General features: G+C 51.7%; 1 pseudogene; it reads right to left on the reverse strand.

The window, feature by feature from the left end:
- Positions 1-16048, reverse strand: part of LOC117506981 — a 111358-nt pseudogene that overhangs the window by 49486 nt on the left and 45824 nt on the right.

Consider the following 16048-nt stretch of genomic DNA (forward strand, 5'->3'; position numbering starts at 1 on the left):
TTGAGGTGTGTTTGGGGTACCAGCCCCATTGTTTCCACTAGTGGACGGAGAGGTCGGGGTGCCCTTGGTCCAGGCCCATCTGAGGAAGTGCCGTCGGGTGTGGCGTACCGTCCGCTCTGCCCTCCTCAGAGCCCGGACAAGGGCTAAGGCCCATGCAGACCGCCGGCGTTCCCCGGCCCCTGCATACCAGCCCGGGCAGGAGGTCTGGCTATCCACAAAGGACATCCCCCTGCAGGTGGAATCCCAGAAGCTAAAGGACAGGTACACTGGACCATTTCCCATACTCAAAGTCCTCAGTCCGGCCGCAGTGAAGCTGAAGCTGCCAGCTTCACTGCGGATACACCCCGTTTTTCATGTGTTGAGACTCAAGCCCTGCCATACCTCACCACTGTGTGCCCCGGACCAGCGCCGCCTCCTGCCCGGATCATCGACGGGGAGCCCGCATGGACAGTACGCCGGCTCCTGGACGTCCGTCGAAAGGGCCGGGGGTTCCAGTATCTGGTGGACTGGGAGGGGTATGGACCTGAAGAACGCTCCTGGGTGAAGAGGAGCTTCATCCTGGACCCGGCCCTCCTGGTCGACTTCTACAACCCGTCACCCGGACAAGCCTGGTCGGGCGCCAGGAGGCGCCTGTTGAGGGGGGGGTCCTGTTGTGTGGGCCGCTGAAGAGGAGGTACTGCTGGCCCACCATCACAAGATGGCGCCCTGCTTGAAGTGCGGGCTTCAAGCACGAGAGGGCGTCGGAGGGACCGGGAGTGACAGCTGTCACCCATCATCCGTACCAGCTGTCACTCATCCACTACTCATCACCACCACCATAAAGGCCGGACTGCAACTCCACCTCCCCGCCGAGAAATCAGCTACCATTCAGGTAATTTCTCTGCTGAACCTGACTCGAGCATTAGTCTGATCTCTTTTGCAGCCGTTTTCCTGGGACGGATTCCCTGTCTGCTGAGTTGGCGTTTGGTGTGGACTGTGACGGCTTCGCCTCCCACCCCACCCATATAGTGGTTGTCTCAGGAGCTGTTTGAGTGTGTTATCGGAGGTGGAGGTTCTCCCTCCTAACTGAACACTGACTGTGGGATTACTGAGTGTGCGAACTCACACTCATCAGTACTGTTTCTGTTCTCTGCCAGCAGTACCGGTCTGACTGCTGAAGACAGTGGCCACCTGGGGTGCAGGGCTTGGCGGCTCCGGTGTTCTTCAGATCCGTTGGTGGTGGAAGCTGTGTGGGATCCGGCTCTTCTCTCGCCAGACGTCTTCTGTCTTCGAGCCTGCCCACATGTCACCTTGTGTATAATTGACATTCCACCATATTGGTATTGTCTGTACTTCGTTGTGCGATTCACAACATTAAATTGTTACTTTTTGGCTTATCCATTGTCCGTTCATTAACGCCCCCTGTTGTGGGTCCGTGTCACGACACTTTCACAACAGTACGATTCCTTTGGATTAAAAGATTTGGAACTTCTCCAGTGGAACCAATTCTTCAGTGGAACCAGTTCTCGATCAACCAACCCTAAGGACTAGGTCAATAAATTCCATTCAGTCAAATGCATTTATTAACAGATTAGCTGTTGTAAAAAAGGGAAAATGGTATTGGATCAGTATCGGCAGATACTGAAGGTTCTCATATGAATATCATATCAGACATAAAAAAGTAGTACTGTTCCATCCCTAATAATAATGCACAATCTGAGCAATCAAAAAAGGACAGTCTGCAGCAGCTTAACCATATCTTGTCCTTTACGGTGGACTTACCTGTGAGGAGCATGCGGTACTGAGCCACTCGTATGATGACCTGCAGGAGCTGATGTTTAAGAGACACTTTCCCCCCTGTTGTACTCTGCTGTAGAGACAAAAACAAACATTTTATGTATATCATTGTCTCAGCAGTACCACATTTAGTTTCGGTGTGAAGTAAGACACGATGTGGCCAAATGAGTCAGAGAACAAGAGTACCATGAGGGGAAATGTGTAAAATATATAAATAAATAAAAAATAATGAAGGCTGAACTTGCAAGGAAATTATACAACACAGCGTGTGCAAGCAGAGGCATTTTAAGTGTGAGGGCCAATAACACAGAGTGCTGGTCAGCACAGTGTATTACAGAAAAAAGTGTGTGCACCTGCACAAACACACCTGTTATGTGTCTCTATATACTGTATCAACACTCACAGATCCACATTCTTATCCACCAATACTAATAGCTAACTATAAGCTTTTGCTAAAGCTTATAGTTAGGGCTGGATCAGGTGACCCTGAACCATCCCTTAGTTATGCTGCTATAGACTTAGACTGCTGGGGGGTTCCCATGATGCACTGAGTGTTTCTTTCTCTTTTTGCTCTGTATGCACCACTCTGCATTTAATCATTAGTGATTGATCTCTGCTCCCCTCCACAGCATGTCTTTTTCCTGGTTCTCTCCCTCAGCCCCAACCAGTCCCAGCAGAAGACTGCCCCTCCCTGAGCCTGGTTCTGCTGGAGGTTTCTTCCTGTTAAAAGGGAGTTTTTTCCTTCCACTGTCGCTAAGTGCTTGCTCACAGGGGGTCGTTTTGACCGTTGGGGTTTTTACGTAATTATTGTATGGCCTTGCCTTACAATATAAAGCGCCTTGGGGCAACTGTTTGTAGTGATTTGGCGCTATATAAATAAAATTGATTGATTGATTGATTAATACTACACTCTAAAAAATGAAAAATTATTTCAACTCAGTTATTTCAACTTTCAGCTGAGTTAATGCCACAAGACTTCTCCAGTTAAGTTGAAATAACTGAGTTGAAATAACTTTTAAAAAATCTATGCAAATTGTTACATCACTTTTTCTTGTTGAGACAGCACTTCCTTTTTTAGAGTGTATGGCTGTGTGGTGGCGTAGTGGTCACAGCAAGAAGGTCCTGGGGGTCACTTCCTGCCTGGTCCATGCTGTGTGGAGTTTGCAAATTCCACCCATGTCTGCATTGTTTTCTTCCGGGCACTGCTGTTTCCTCTCATAGAGTCTGCATCTCCACATCTGGAGTTGGTCCCAAGGCGCGGGACTGTGGCTGCCCACTGCTTCCAGTAGACAGTAGACCCAGCAGTCCTAATATATTTTGACTTTATTTGACCTATAAAAAAGGTGGGCATGATTTTTGCACATTTGGCAGCGAATATTACAGGAAATGTTCAGTTACTTTTCACACGCAATATCTGGGTACATTAATGAGTAATTTCGATTTTTAATTCATTGTTTTTTCTTTTTCTTTCAGTTGTTCCTGTTAGGGGTCGCCACAGCAGATCAATCGTTTCCATCTCACCCTGTCTTCTGTAACTTCTTCTGTCACACCAACCATCTGCATGTCCTCCCTCAGCACTAGGGGTGCAGGAAAAAATCGATTCGTTCTCGAATCGTGTTTCTAACAATGAACGATTCAGAATCGATTTTCATTTTCAAAAAATCTATGTTTTTTTTGCGGGTGCAGGTGTGCCTTCTCAGCCCCCGTAGTGCTTGGCAAAACAAAGAAGCAGCGTGGGCTATGTACAGGCATGCTAGCCTAGTAGGCTACAGAGGGCTGTGTATTGTCATCGTGTTACGGTGTTTGTTGTTGCACCGCTAAAGTATGGAGGATGAAGAAAAAGAAATCCAACCGTCTCCGTGGTCTTTGAAAGCAACCATTTGGAAACACTTTGGATTTTACCGTCAACCCGGCCCGGGTAAGAAAGGGCTCGACATGACTCATGCGATTTGCAGAGATTACAATGGTAATGTATTTCGGGAATACTTCAAATCCCCGTTCTCACCTAGAAAGACATCACCCAGAGTTGCTGATAGAATTGGATAATCCAGTGAAGACAGCGCCAACACGACCAGCTGATCAGCGCACGCTTCACCACTTTGAAAAACTGCCACACAATTGTGAACGGGCAAAGAAGATAACAAAATCCATCGCTTGTTTCATCGCAAAAGACCTGCGACCATACAGCGCAGTGGAGAGAGACAGCTTCAAATTCATGATTAAGACTATTGAGCCACGGTATGTCATACCTTCACGCACATACTTCACGGACACTGCTGTACCTGAACTTTACAGAGAGACAAAGCTAAAGGTCGGGGAAGCCGTGGCCAAAACCGCCACCAGAGTAGCACTTACGTGTGATCACTGGACCTCTAGGGCAACCGAATCATACGCTACATTTACGGCGCACTACATCACAGAAGAATGGCAGCTCCAGTCTCACGTCCTGCAAACTAGGGTGATGCATGAAAGCCACACTGCTCAAAACATTCATGCAACTTTTAACTCAGTCGCAAAGGAATGGAAGCTAATGCTCGTGGACCTGGTGATTGTTACAGACAACGCATCTAACATGCTTGCTGCTATGCAGCTTGAGGAGAACCTAACACATGTATCTTGTTTTCCACACACACACTCAACCTCGCAGCTCAGCGAGCTCTGAAGCTCAATACTGTGTCACAGGTGCTAGGGAGGATTAGGCAAATCACTGGTTATTTCCATCGGAGCACCATGGCGTGTGAGGCCCTGAAAGTGAGTCAGAAGGCTCTTGGTTTGGAAGATCACAAGCTGCAAATCGACGTCGCGACCAGATGGAATAGCGCATACGAGATGGTCGACAGGTTTCTGGAGCAGCAGCCTGCCATATGTGCTGCGCTCGCCAATCCTGGGGTGCGAAAAAATAACACAGCCGACACCTCCACACTAAGTGACGCAGAAATAAAGCATCCTGAAGAAATAACTATGAAACTCAGGCCAATGAGAGACGCCACCAACATCATGTCAGAGGATTCATCACCTACACTGTCAGTCATCGCTCCATTGCTTCCCCAGCTTCTTCACGACACAGGAGATGACTCTGATAACTCCACACTTGTCTGGGAAAGTAAACGGGCGATCCATGAAGATCTGGCCAAGAGATACAGCAGTGTGAAGACCCAAAAGCTTCTCCACAAGGCCTCTACACTCGACCCCAGGTTTAAAAGCACTGCCTTTCCTTGCCAGAGAACAGCTGGACATCCATGCAGATGTGATAAAAGAGGCAGCGCTTGAGGTAAAATTAACCTACAATTTATTAAAACCCTTTAAAAAACATACCTGTGTGTGTGTGTACACAACTGTATATTATATTTATGATATAAAATGTGATTTCATTGATTATAAATAGCATATTTCATCAAACCAAGTGCTTTACACAAATCAAGTGTAAAACACATTGATAAGACGTTATAAGTTTTTTTTAAATACTTAAGAGAATAGAACATAAGAATACAATAAATAATATATTAAATTATATTATTAATAATGTTAATAGTATTTTAATTAATTTTAATATTTTTAGAATACAAAAAAAACAGGCAAATAACAGAATAATCTTAGGGACCTTGTACAAAACTAAAACAAGCAGTTATCGGCATGTATAACTGAGTATCATCTGCATAGTGTTGTGTGGGCCGCCAGAAGAGGAGGTACTGCTGGCCCACCACCAGAGGGCGCCCTTTCTGGAGTGCGGGCTCCAGGCACCAGAGGGCGCAGCCGCCTCACAGGAGCAGCCAGGGTGACAGCTGTCACGCATCACCTGCAACAGCTGTTACCAATCATCCGATCAGCAGGGGTACATCAGCAGGACGACGTCTCCACCTCTTTGCCGAGATATCGTTCTACCTGGAAGGTAACATTCTCAGCTGACTGTGTGACAGTAACTTTTTGTGACTTTTTGTGCGTTGTATAGCAGACTCCTTTTCCAACGAGAGGTGGAGGTAGTTTTCCTGCCGTGCGGATTGCTGGGTGCAAACGCGCCCACATTTAATTGTTTTTTGTTCCTCGCCAGCAGTACCAGGTCCGACATGCGGAGGCAGTGGCCACCTGGGAGTTCGGGACTTGGCGGCTCCAGTATTCCCGGGGTCTGGTGGCAGAGGAAATCGTGTGGTTCCGGCTCTGCTTTGGACAGACGTCTCCTATCTTCGAGTCTGCCCACACGACACCTTTTGTGATTTGGCTTTTTGTCTATTGTTGTGATCTGTTGTATTTGTTGTGCCCATTCACAACAGTAAAGTGTTGTTATTTGACTTCCTCCATTGTCCGTTCATTTGCGCCCCCTGTTGTGGGTCCGTGTACCTACACTTTCCCAACAGGATATCTCGGCCAACGTCATGGACCCCGAGAAGCGTCAACCGGCTGTTGAACGGCCAATGGAAGAGCAGGGCGCACAGGCGTCTGCAGGAGGAATGATCGGTGAGTTGCAGTGAATCCTCACCGCTTTTACGGCTCGGCTGGATCTGATGACCGAGCAGAATGTCCTCCTTAACCGCAGGGTGGAGGCTCTCGCCGCGCAGGTGGAAGCGCGCCCTCAGGGCGCTGCTTAGGCTCCCCCTCCTGTCGATCCTGTGCGCAACAGTGACGTTTCACAGGTCGTTCAACGACCCCTCCCACCTTCCCCTGAAGCATACATAAGCCCTCCAGAGCCGTACGGGGGTTGTGTGGAGACATGCGCGGACTTTCTTATGCAGTGTTCGCTCGTCTTCGCACAACGTCCCGTCATGTACGCGACTGATGCTAGTAAGATAGCTTATGTGATTAATTTGCTTCGCGGCAAGGCACGCGCTTGGGCTACAGCGCTCTGGGAGCAAAATTCACGGCTCCTTCTGACATATGATGGGTTTGTGAGGGAGTTCAGAACAGTGTTCGATCACCCAAATAGAGGAGAGACCGCTTCAGCACCGTGCTGCTGTCAATGAGACAGGGGCGCCGGAGCGCAGCTGCTTATGCAGTCGACTTCCGCATCGCGGCTGCGAGGTCCGGCTGGAATAACACTGCCCTCCGCGCCGCCTTCGTAAACGGACTGTCGTTGGTTCTGAAGGAGCACCTGGTGGCCAAGGACGAACCGCGGGATTTAGACGGGCTTATTGATCTCGTTATACGATTAGACAATCGGTTAGAAGAACGCCGTCGGGAACGAGACGAAGGGCGTGGCCGGGCACGCGCCGTCCCTCTCCCTTCCGGTTCCGACCGAGTTCCGCCCTCCCCACGCTCCACGGCCTCTACACTCCATGTGGTGACAGCTCCCCCTGCTGACGAAGCTATGGACACGAGCAGGGCCACATTTAGGGCACCAGATAGACAGAGGAGACTGGCCCGCGGAGCGTGCTTTGTTTGTGCTCAATAGAGCATCAAGTGAGGGACTGCCCCGAGCGGTTAAACACCAAACGCCCGCCCCTAGACACTGGGTTAGGAGTGGTCCAAAACATTCACGTGGGACATACCCATACTGCCACACGACTCCCAGTGACAATCCTTTATGAGGATTTAACCCTGAAGGCCCCAGCACTGGTGGACACGGGCTCTGAAGGGAATCTGTTAGACAGCAGATGGGCCAGGGAGGTAGGGCTCCCTCTGGTGGCGCTTACCTCGCCTGTGCAGGTGCGGGCACTAGATGGCTCCCTACTCCCTCTAATCACACATAAGACACCACCAGTAACTTTGGTGGTGTCAGGAAATCACTGGGAGGAGATCAAGTTTTTTGTGACTCCTGCCACCTCCCGCGTGATTCTAGGGTTCCCCTGGATGTTAAAACACAATCCCCGGATCGATTGGCCGTCCGGGGTAGTGGTTCAGTGGAGCGAGACCTGCCATCGGGTATGTTTAGGTTCCTCGGTTCCTCCCGGTTCCCTGGCTAAGGAGGAGGTCAGAGTCCCGCCCAATCTGGGGACGGTGCCGGTGGAGTACCATGACCTTGTGGATGTGTTCAGTAAGGATCTGGCGCTCACCCTTCCCCCCCACCGTCCGTACGATTGTGCCATTGATTTGGTTCCAGGCGTTGAGTTCCCATCCAGCAGGCTGTACAACCTCTCGCGACCTGAGCGCGAATCAATGGAGACCTACATCCGGGACTCTTTAGCCGCCGGGTTGATCCGGAATTCCACCTCCCCGATGGGTGCAGGTTTCTTTTTTGTGGGTAAAAAAGACGGCGGACTTCGTCCATGCATTGATTATAGGGGACTGAACGAAATCACGGTTCGTAATCGATACCCGTTGCCCTTGTTGGATTCAGTGTTCACGCCCCTGCATGGAGCCCAAATATTCATGAAGCTAGATCTTAGAAATGCGTATCACCTGGTTCGGATCCGGAAGGGAGACGAGTGGAAGACGGCATTTAACACCCCCTTAGGTCACTTTGAGTACCTGGTCATGCCGTTCGGCCTCACAAACGCCCCCGCGACGTTCCAAGCATTAGTTAATGATGTCTTGCGGGATTTCCTGCACTGATTCGTCTTCGTATATCTAGACGATATACTCATCTTTTCTCCGGATCCTGAGACTCATGTCCGGCATGTACGTCAGGTCCTGCAGCGGTTGTTGGAGAACCGGCTGTTTGTGAAGGGCGAGAAGTGTGAGTTTCACCGCACATCTTTGTCCTTCCTGGGGTTTATCATCTCCCCCAACTCCGTCACTCCTGATCCGGCCAAGGTTGCGGCGGTGAGAGACTGGCCCCAACCCACTAGCCGTAGGAAGCTGCAACAGTTCCTCGGCTTTGCAAATTTCTACAGGAGGTTCATTAAGGGCTACAGTCAGGTAGCTAGCCCCCTGACAGCCCTGACCTCACCAAAAGTCCCCTTCACCTGGTCGGATCGTTGCGATGCCGCGTTCAAGGAGTTGAAACGGCGCTTCTCGTCTGCACCCGTTCTGGTGCAGCCCAATCCTAGTCGCCAGTTAGTGGTTGAAGTGGACGCCTCGGACTCAGGGATAGGAGCTGTGCTTTCCCAGAGCGGGAAGACCGATAAGGTCCTTCACCCGTGTGCCTATTTTTCCCGCAGGTTGACCCCGGCCGAACGGAACTATGACGTCGGCAATCGAGAACTCCTTGCGGTGAAAGAGGCTCTTGAAGAGTGGAGACATCTGTTGGAGGGACGTCCGTGCCATTCGCGGTTTTCACTGACCACCGGAACCTGGAGTATATCAGGACCGCCAAGCGGCTGAACCCCAGGCAAGCCCGCTGGTCACTGTTCTTCGGCCGTTTTGACTTCCGGATCACCTACCGTCCCGGGACCAAAAACCAGAGATCGGATGCCTTGTCCCGGGTACATGAAGAAGAAGTCAAAGCGGAGTTGTCGGATCCACCGGAACCCATCATCCCGGAGTCCACTATCGTGGCCACCCTCACCTGGGACGTAGAGAGAACCGTCCGGGAGGCCCTGGCACGGAGCCCGGACCCCGGAACTGGGCCGAAGAACAAACTATACGTCACACCAGAAGCTAGGGCTGCAGTCCTGGACTTATGTCACGGCTCCAAGCTCTCCTGTCATCCAGGGGTGCGAAGAACCGTGGCAGTTGTCCGGCAGCGCTTCTGGTGGGTGTCCCTAGAGGCCGACGTCCGGGATTATATCCAGGCCTGCACCACCTGCGCCAGGGGCAAGGCTGACCATCGCAGGGCATCAGGACTACTCCAGCCGTTGCCTGTGCCTCATCGCCCCTGGTCCCACATCGGCCTGGATTTTGTCACGGGCCTCCCGCCGTCCCAGGGTAACACCACCATCCTCACGATAGTGGACCGATTCTCCAAGGCGGCCCACTTCGTGGCCCTCCCGAAGCTCCCGACAGCCCAGGAGACAGCGGACCTCCTGGTCCACCACGTCGTCCGGCTGCATGGGATTCCAACAGACATCGTCTCCGATCGCGGTCCCCAGTTCTCCTCGCAAGTCTGGAGGAGCTTCTGCCGGGAACTGGGGGCCAAGGTGAGTCTCTCGTCCGGGTACCACCCTCAGACCAACGGGCAAGCAGAACGGGTAAACCAGGAGGTGGAACAGGCCTTGCGCTGCGTGACTGCCGCGCACCCGGCGGCCAGGAGTACCCATTTGGCCTGGATCGAGTATGCCCATAACAGCCAGGTGTCTTCAGCCACCGGCCTCTCCCCTTTTGAGGTGTGTCTGGGGTATCAGCCCCCGTTGTTTCCGGTGGTTGAGGGAGAGGTCGGTGTGCCCTCGGTCCAGGCCCACCTGCGGAAGTGCCGTCGGGTGTGGCGTGCCGCCCGTTCTGCTTTGCTAAAGGCCCGGACGAGGGCTAAAGCCCATGCAGACCGTCGGCGGACCCCGGCCCCTGCGTATCGGCCAGGGCAGGAGGTGTGGTTATCCACAAAGGACATTCCCCTCAAAGTGGACTCCCCCAAGCTACAGGACCGTTACATCGGCCCTTTCAAGATCCTTAAGGTCATCAGTCCCGCCGCAGTGAGGCTTCAGCTTCCGGCCTCACTGCGGATCCATCCTGTGTTTCATGTGTCCCGTGTCAAACCGCATCACACCTCACCCCTCTGTACTCCGGGTCCGGCGCCGCCTCCTGCCCGGATCATCGATGGCGAGCCGGCTTGGACTGTACGCCGGCTCTTGGATGTCCGTAGGATGGGCCGGGGCTTCCAGTATTTGGTGGACTGGGAGGGGTACGGTCCCGAAGAACGCTCCTGGGTGAAGAGGAGCTTCATCCTGGACCCGGCCCTCCTGGCCGATTTCTACCGCCGCCACCCGGACAAGCCTGGTCGGGCGCCAGGAGGCGCCCGTTGAGGGGGGGTCCTGTTGTGTGGGCCGCCAGAAGAGGAGGTACTGCTGGCCCACCACCAGAGGGCGCCCTGTCTGGAGTGCGGGCTCCAGGCACCAGAGGGCGCAGCCGCCTCACAGGAGCAGCCAGGGTGACAGCTGTCACGCATCACCTGCAACAGCTGTTACCAATCATCCGATCAGCAGGGGTACATCAGCAGGACGACGTCTCCACCTCTTTGCCGAGATATCGTTCTACCTGGAAGGTAACATTCTCAGCTGACTGTGTGACAGTAACTTTTTGTGACTTTTTGTGCGTTGTATAGCAGACTCCTTTTCCAACGAGAGGTGGAGGTAGTTTTCCTGCCGTGCGGATTGCTGGGTGCAAACGCGCCCACATTTAATTGTTTTTTGTTCCTCGCCAGCAGTACCAGGTCCGACACGCGGAGGCAGTGGCCACCTGGGAGTTCGGGACTTGGCGGCTCCAGTATTCCCAGGGTCTGGTGGCAGAGGAAATCGTGTGGTTCCAGCTCTGCTTTGGACAGACGTCTCCTATCTTCGAGCCTGCCCACACGACACCTTTTGTGATTTGGCTTTTTGTCTATTGTTGTGATCTGTTGTATTTGTTGTGCCCATTCACAACAGTAAAGTGTTGTTATTTGACTTCCTCCATTGTCCGTTCATTTGCGCCCCCTGTTGTGGGTCCGTGTACCTACACTTTCCCAACACATAGCAGTGAAAGGTAATCCCAAAACACCGCAATATGTGCCCAAGGGGTACTATATAAAGGGAGAAAAGCAGGGGGCCTAAGACAGACCCCTGTGGAACCCTAAATTTCATGTACAAAACACAGTGAGAACGACTGGTCAAGTATGACGTCAGCCATGCAAGGGCACTCCCAGTAATCCCAAAATGATTTTCCAGCCTATCAAGTAGAATATGATGATCCACTGTATCAAATGCAGCACTGAGATCTAACAGCAACAGAACCGTAGTGGTGTCCGAATCCATTGTAAACAGAAGATCATTCACCACTTTAGTGAGAGCCGTCTCTGTGGAATGATATTTTGTAAAAGCAGACTGCAGTGGCTCAAAGAGATTATTCTCAGTAAGATAGTCTACGAGCTGCCGTGACACCACTTTTTCCAGAATTTTAGAGAAAAATGATAGATTTGATATCGGCCGATAGTTTGTCAATACACTAGGGTCAAGATTAGGTTTCTTAAGTAATGGTTTAATCACTGTAGATTTGAAACATTTAGGAACAGATCCAGAAGTTAAAGAAAGATTAATCATTTCCAGCACAGTCGGCCCAAGAGTGGGCCACAGGTCCTTAAACAGTTTTGTTGGTATAGGATCAAATAAACAGGTTGTGCTTTTTGTTGACATTACGAGTTTTGTCAGCATGCCTAGTGAGATACTGTCAAATTCTGTAAATCTAGGTAATACCTCAGTAGTGGCGCCCACATCAACAGCAGGGTGTAGTGGCTGGATTAAGGCATGCCGGGATATGTTTAACCTGATGTCTTCTATTTTCTTCCCAAAGTAATCCAGGAAATGTGCTGTAAAAGCAGAGCGAACTACAGGTGGCTGTCCATGCAAAAGTGTTGCCACCGTGTTGAACAAACAGATGAACAGCCGATAATTTTTTGCACCTGCGTATAAGTTTTCCCCTCTCCAATTAACTTTTTAATCAAACTACGCTGTTCTTCTGAACAATGTCCTGAACGTCCCATTTTCCTCAGGCTTTCAAAGAGAAAAGCATGTTCAACAGATGCTGGCTTCATCCTTAAATAGGGGACACCTGATTCACACCTGTTTGTTCCACAAAATTGACAAACTCACTGACTGAATGCCACACTACTATTATTGTGAACACCCCCTTTTCTACTTTTTTTACTAATAGCCCAATTTCATAGCCTTAAGAGTGTGCATATCATGAATGCTTGGTCTTGTTAGATTTGTGAGAATCTACTGAATCTACTGGTACCTTGTTTCCCATCTAACAATAAGAAATATACTCAAAACCTGGATTAATCTTTTTAGTCACATAGCACTACTATTATTCTGAACACTACTATATATATATATATATATATATATATATATATATATATATATATATATATATATATATATATATATATATATATATAAAAGCAAAACTGGAATACTGTATCTCATGAATAATTGATTTCATGGTAAGTGTGACTTTATGCAATTGCATGATTGTGTAATGGAACTTGTGTATTGCATTGGTGATTGTAAAAAAAAAAAAAAAAAAAAAATGCAGAGATGCAGACATTAGTACTTGTCTGCAAAACAATGCTCCATGTACAGATCTGTGCAGATGTGCCAGGCGTGATTGTCATTACATCACTGGATGCAATACTTTAGATAATGATGACAGTGAGGAAGATTCTGATGAGGACGGCAGCAATGGTGAAATGGAGGAACTGATCACCATGTTTTTGCTTATTTAATAATAAAATCCATAAATACTAATGGATGTTTTTTAAAGCCAATTGTGTTGTGAAAGTGTAGGAACACGGACCCACAACAGGGGGCGCAAATGAATGGACAATGGAGGAAGTCAAATAACAACACTTTACTGTTGTGAATAAGCACAACAAACACAGCAGATTACAATAATAGTCAATGGAGTCAATTCACAAAAATGTGTCGTGTGGGCAGGCTCGAAGATAAAAGACGTCTGTCCAAAGCAGAACCGGAACCACACGATTTCCTCCGCCACCGAACCCCGGGAATACTGGAGCCGCCAAGTCCCGAACTCCCAGGTGGCCACTGCCTCCGCTTGTCGGATCTGGTACTGCTGGCGAGGAACAAAAACAGTTAGATGTGGGTGCGTCTGCACCCAGCAATACGTATGGTGGAAAACCACCTCCACCTCTCGTCGGAAAAAGGAAACAGAATATCTGCTGTCCAACACACACAAGCAACAGATATTCACAGTCAGCTGAGAACGTTACCTCCTCGGTAGAGCGATATCTCGGCAAAGAGGTGGAGATGTCGTCTTGCTGATATACCACTGAAGATCAGATGATTGGTGACAGCTGTCGTAGGTGATAAGTGACAGCTGTCACCCCGGCTGCTCCTGTGAGGCGGCAGCGCCCTCTTGTGCCTGGAGCCCGCACTCCAGGCAGGGCACCCTCTGGTGGTGGTGGGCCAGCAGTACCTCCTCTTCAGCGGCCCACACAACAGGACCCCCCCCTCAACGGGCGCCTCCTGGCGCCCGACCAGGCTTGTCCGGGTGGCGGCGGTAGAAATCGGCCAGAAGGGCCGGGTCCAGGATGAAGCTCCTCTTCACCCAGGAGCGTTCTTCGGGTCCGTACCCCTCCCAGTCCACCAGATACTGGAAGCCGTGGCCCATCCTACGGACATCCAAGAGCCGGCGCACAGTCCAAGCCGGCTCGCCATCGATGATCCGGGCAGGAGGCGGTGCCGGACCCGGAACACAGAGGGGCGAGGTGTGACGTGGCTTTATCCGGGACACATGGAAAACAGGATGGATCCGCAGTGAGGCCGGAAGCTGAAGCCTCACTGCGGCCGGATTGATGACCTTAAGGATCTTGAAGGGACCGATGTAACGATCCTGTAGTTTGGGGGAGTCCACTTTGAGGGGGATGTCCTTCGTCGACAACCATACCTCCTGCCCTGGCCGATACGCAGGGGCCGGGGTCCGCCGACGGTCTGCATGGACTCTTGCCCTCGTCCGGGCCTTTAGCAAAGCAGAACGGGCGGCGCGCCACACCCGACAGTACTTCCGCAGGTGGGCCTGGACCGAGGGCACACCGACCTCTCCCTCAACCACCGGAAACAGCGGGGGCTGGTACCCCAGACACACCTCAAAAGGGGAGAGGCCGGTGGCTGAAGACACCTGACTGTTATGGGCATACTCGATCCAGGCCAAATGGGTACTCCAGGCCGCCGGGTGCGCGGCCGTCATGCAGCGTAAAGCCTGTTCTACTTCCTGATTGGCCCGTTCTGCTTGCCCGTTGGTCTGAGGATGATACCCGGATGAGAGACTCACCGTGGCCCCCAGTTCCCGGCAGAAGCTCCTCCAGACTTGCGAGGAGAACTGGGGACCGCGATCGGAGACGATGTCTGTTGGAATCCCATGCAGCCGGACGACGTGGTGGACCAGGAGGTCCGCTGTCTCCTGGGCAGTCGGGAGCTTCAGGAGGGCCACGAAGTGGGCCGCCTTGGAGAATCGGTCCACTATCGTGAGGATGGTAGTGTTGCCCTGGGACAGTGGGAGGCCCGTGACAAAATCCAGGCCGATGTGGGACCAGGGGCGATGAGGCACAGGCAGCGGCTGGAGCAGTCCCGATGCCCTGCGGTGGTCAGCCTTGCCCCTGGCGCAGGTGGTGCAGGCCTGGATATAATCCCGGACGTCGGCCTCCAGGGACGCCCACCAGAAGCGCTGCCAGACAACTGCCACGGTTCTTCGCACCCCCAAATGACAGGAGAACTTGGAGCCGTGACAGAAGTCCAGGACTGCAGCTCTGGCCTCTGGTGGGACGTGAAGTTTGTTCTTCGGCCCGGTTCCGGGGTCCGGACTCCGTGCCAGGGCCTCCCGGACGGTTTTCTCTACGTCCCAGGTGAGGGTGGCCACGATAGCGGACTCCGGGATGATTGGTTCCGGTGGATCCGACGACTCCGTTTTGACTTCGTCTTCATGCACCTGGGACAAGGCATCCGATCTCTGGTTTTTGGTCCCGGGGTGATAGGTGATCCGGAAGTCAAAACGGCCGAAGAACAGTGACCAGCGGGCTTGCCTGGGGTTCAGCCGCTTGGCGGTCCTGATATACTCCAGGTTCCGGTGATCAGTGAAAATCGTGAACGGCACGGACGTTCCCTCCAACAGATGTCTCCACTCTTCAAGAGCCTCTTTCACCGCAAGCAGTTCTTGATTGCCGACGTCATAGTTCCGTTCGGCCGGGGTCAACCTGCGGGAGAAATAGGCACACGGGTGAAGGACCTTATTGGTCTCTCCGCTCTGGGATAGCACGGCTCCTATCCCTGAGTCCGAGGCGTCCACTTCAACCACAAACTGGCGACTAGGATCGGGCTGCACCAGAACGGGTGCAGACGAGAAGCGCCGTTTCAACTCCTTGAACGCGGCATCGCACCGATCCGACCAGGTGAAGGGGACTTTTGGAGAGGTCAGGGCTGTCAGGGGGCTAACTACCTGACTGTAGCCCTTAATGAACCTCCTGTAGAAATTCGCAAAGCCGAGGAACTGTTGCAGCTTCCTACGGCTGGTGGGTTGGGGCCAGTCTCTCACCGCCGCAACCTTGGCCGGATCAGGAGCGATGGAGTTGGGGGAGATGATAAACCCCAGGAAGGACAAAGAAGTGTGGTGAAACTCACACTTCTCGCCCTTAACAAACAGCCGGTTCTCTAACAACCACTGCAGGACCTGACGTACATGCTGGACATGGGTCTCAGGATCCGGAGAAAAGATGAGAATATCGTCCAGATATACGAAGACGAATCGGTGCAGGAAG

Source organism: Thalassophryne amazonica, chromosome 3 (assembly GCF_902500255.1).
Source record: "Thalassophryne amazonica chromosome 3, fThaAma1.1, whole genome shotgun sequence".
Classification (NCBI taxonomy): domain Eukaryota; kingdom Metazoa; phylum Chordata; class Actinopteri; order Batrachoidiformes; family Batrachoididae; genus Thalassophryne; species Thalassophryne amazonica.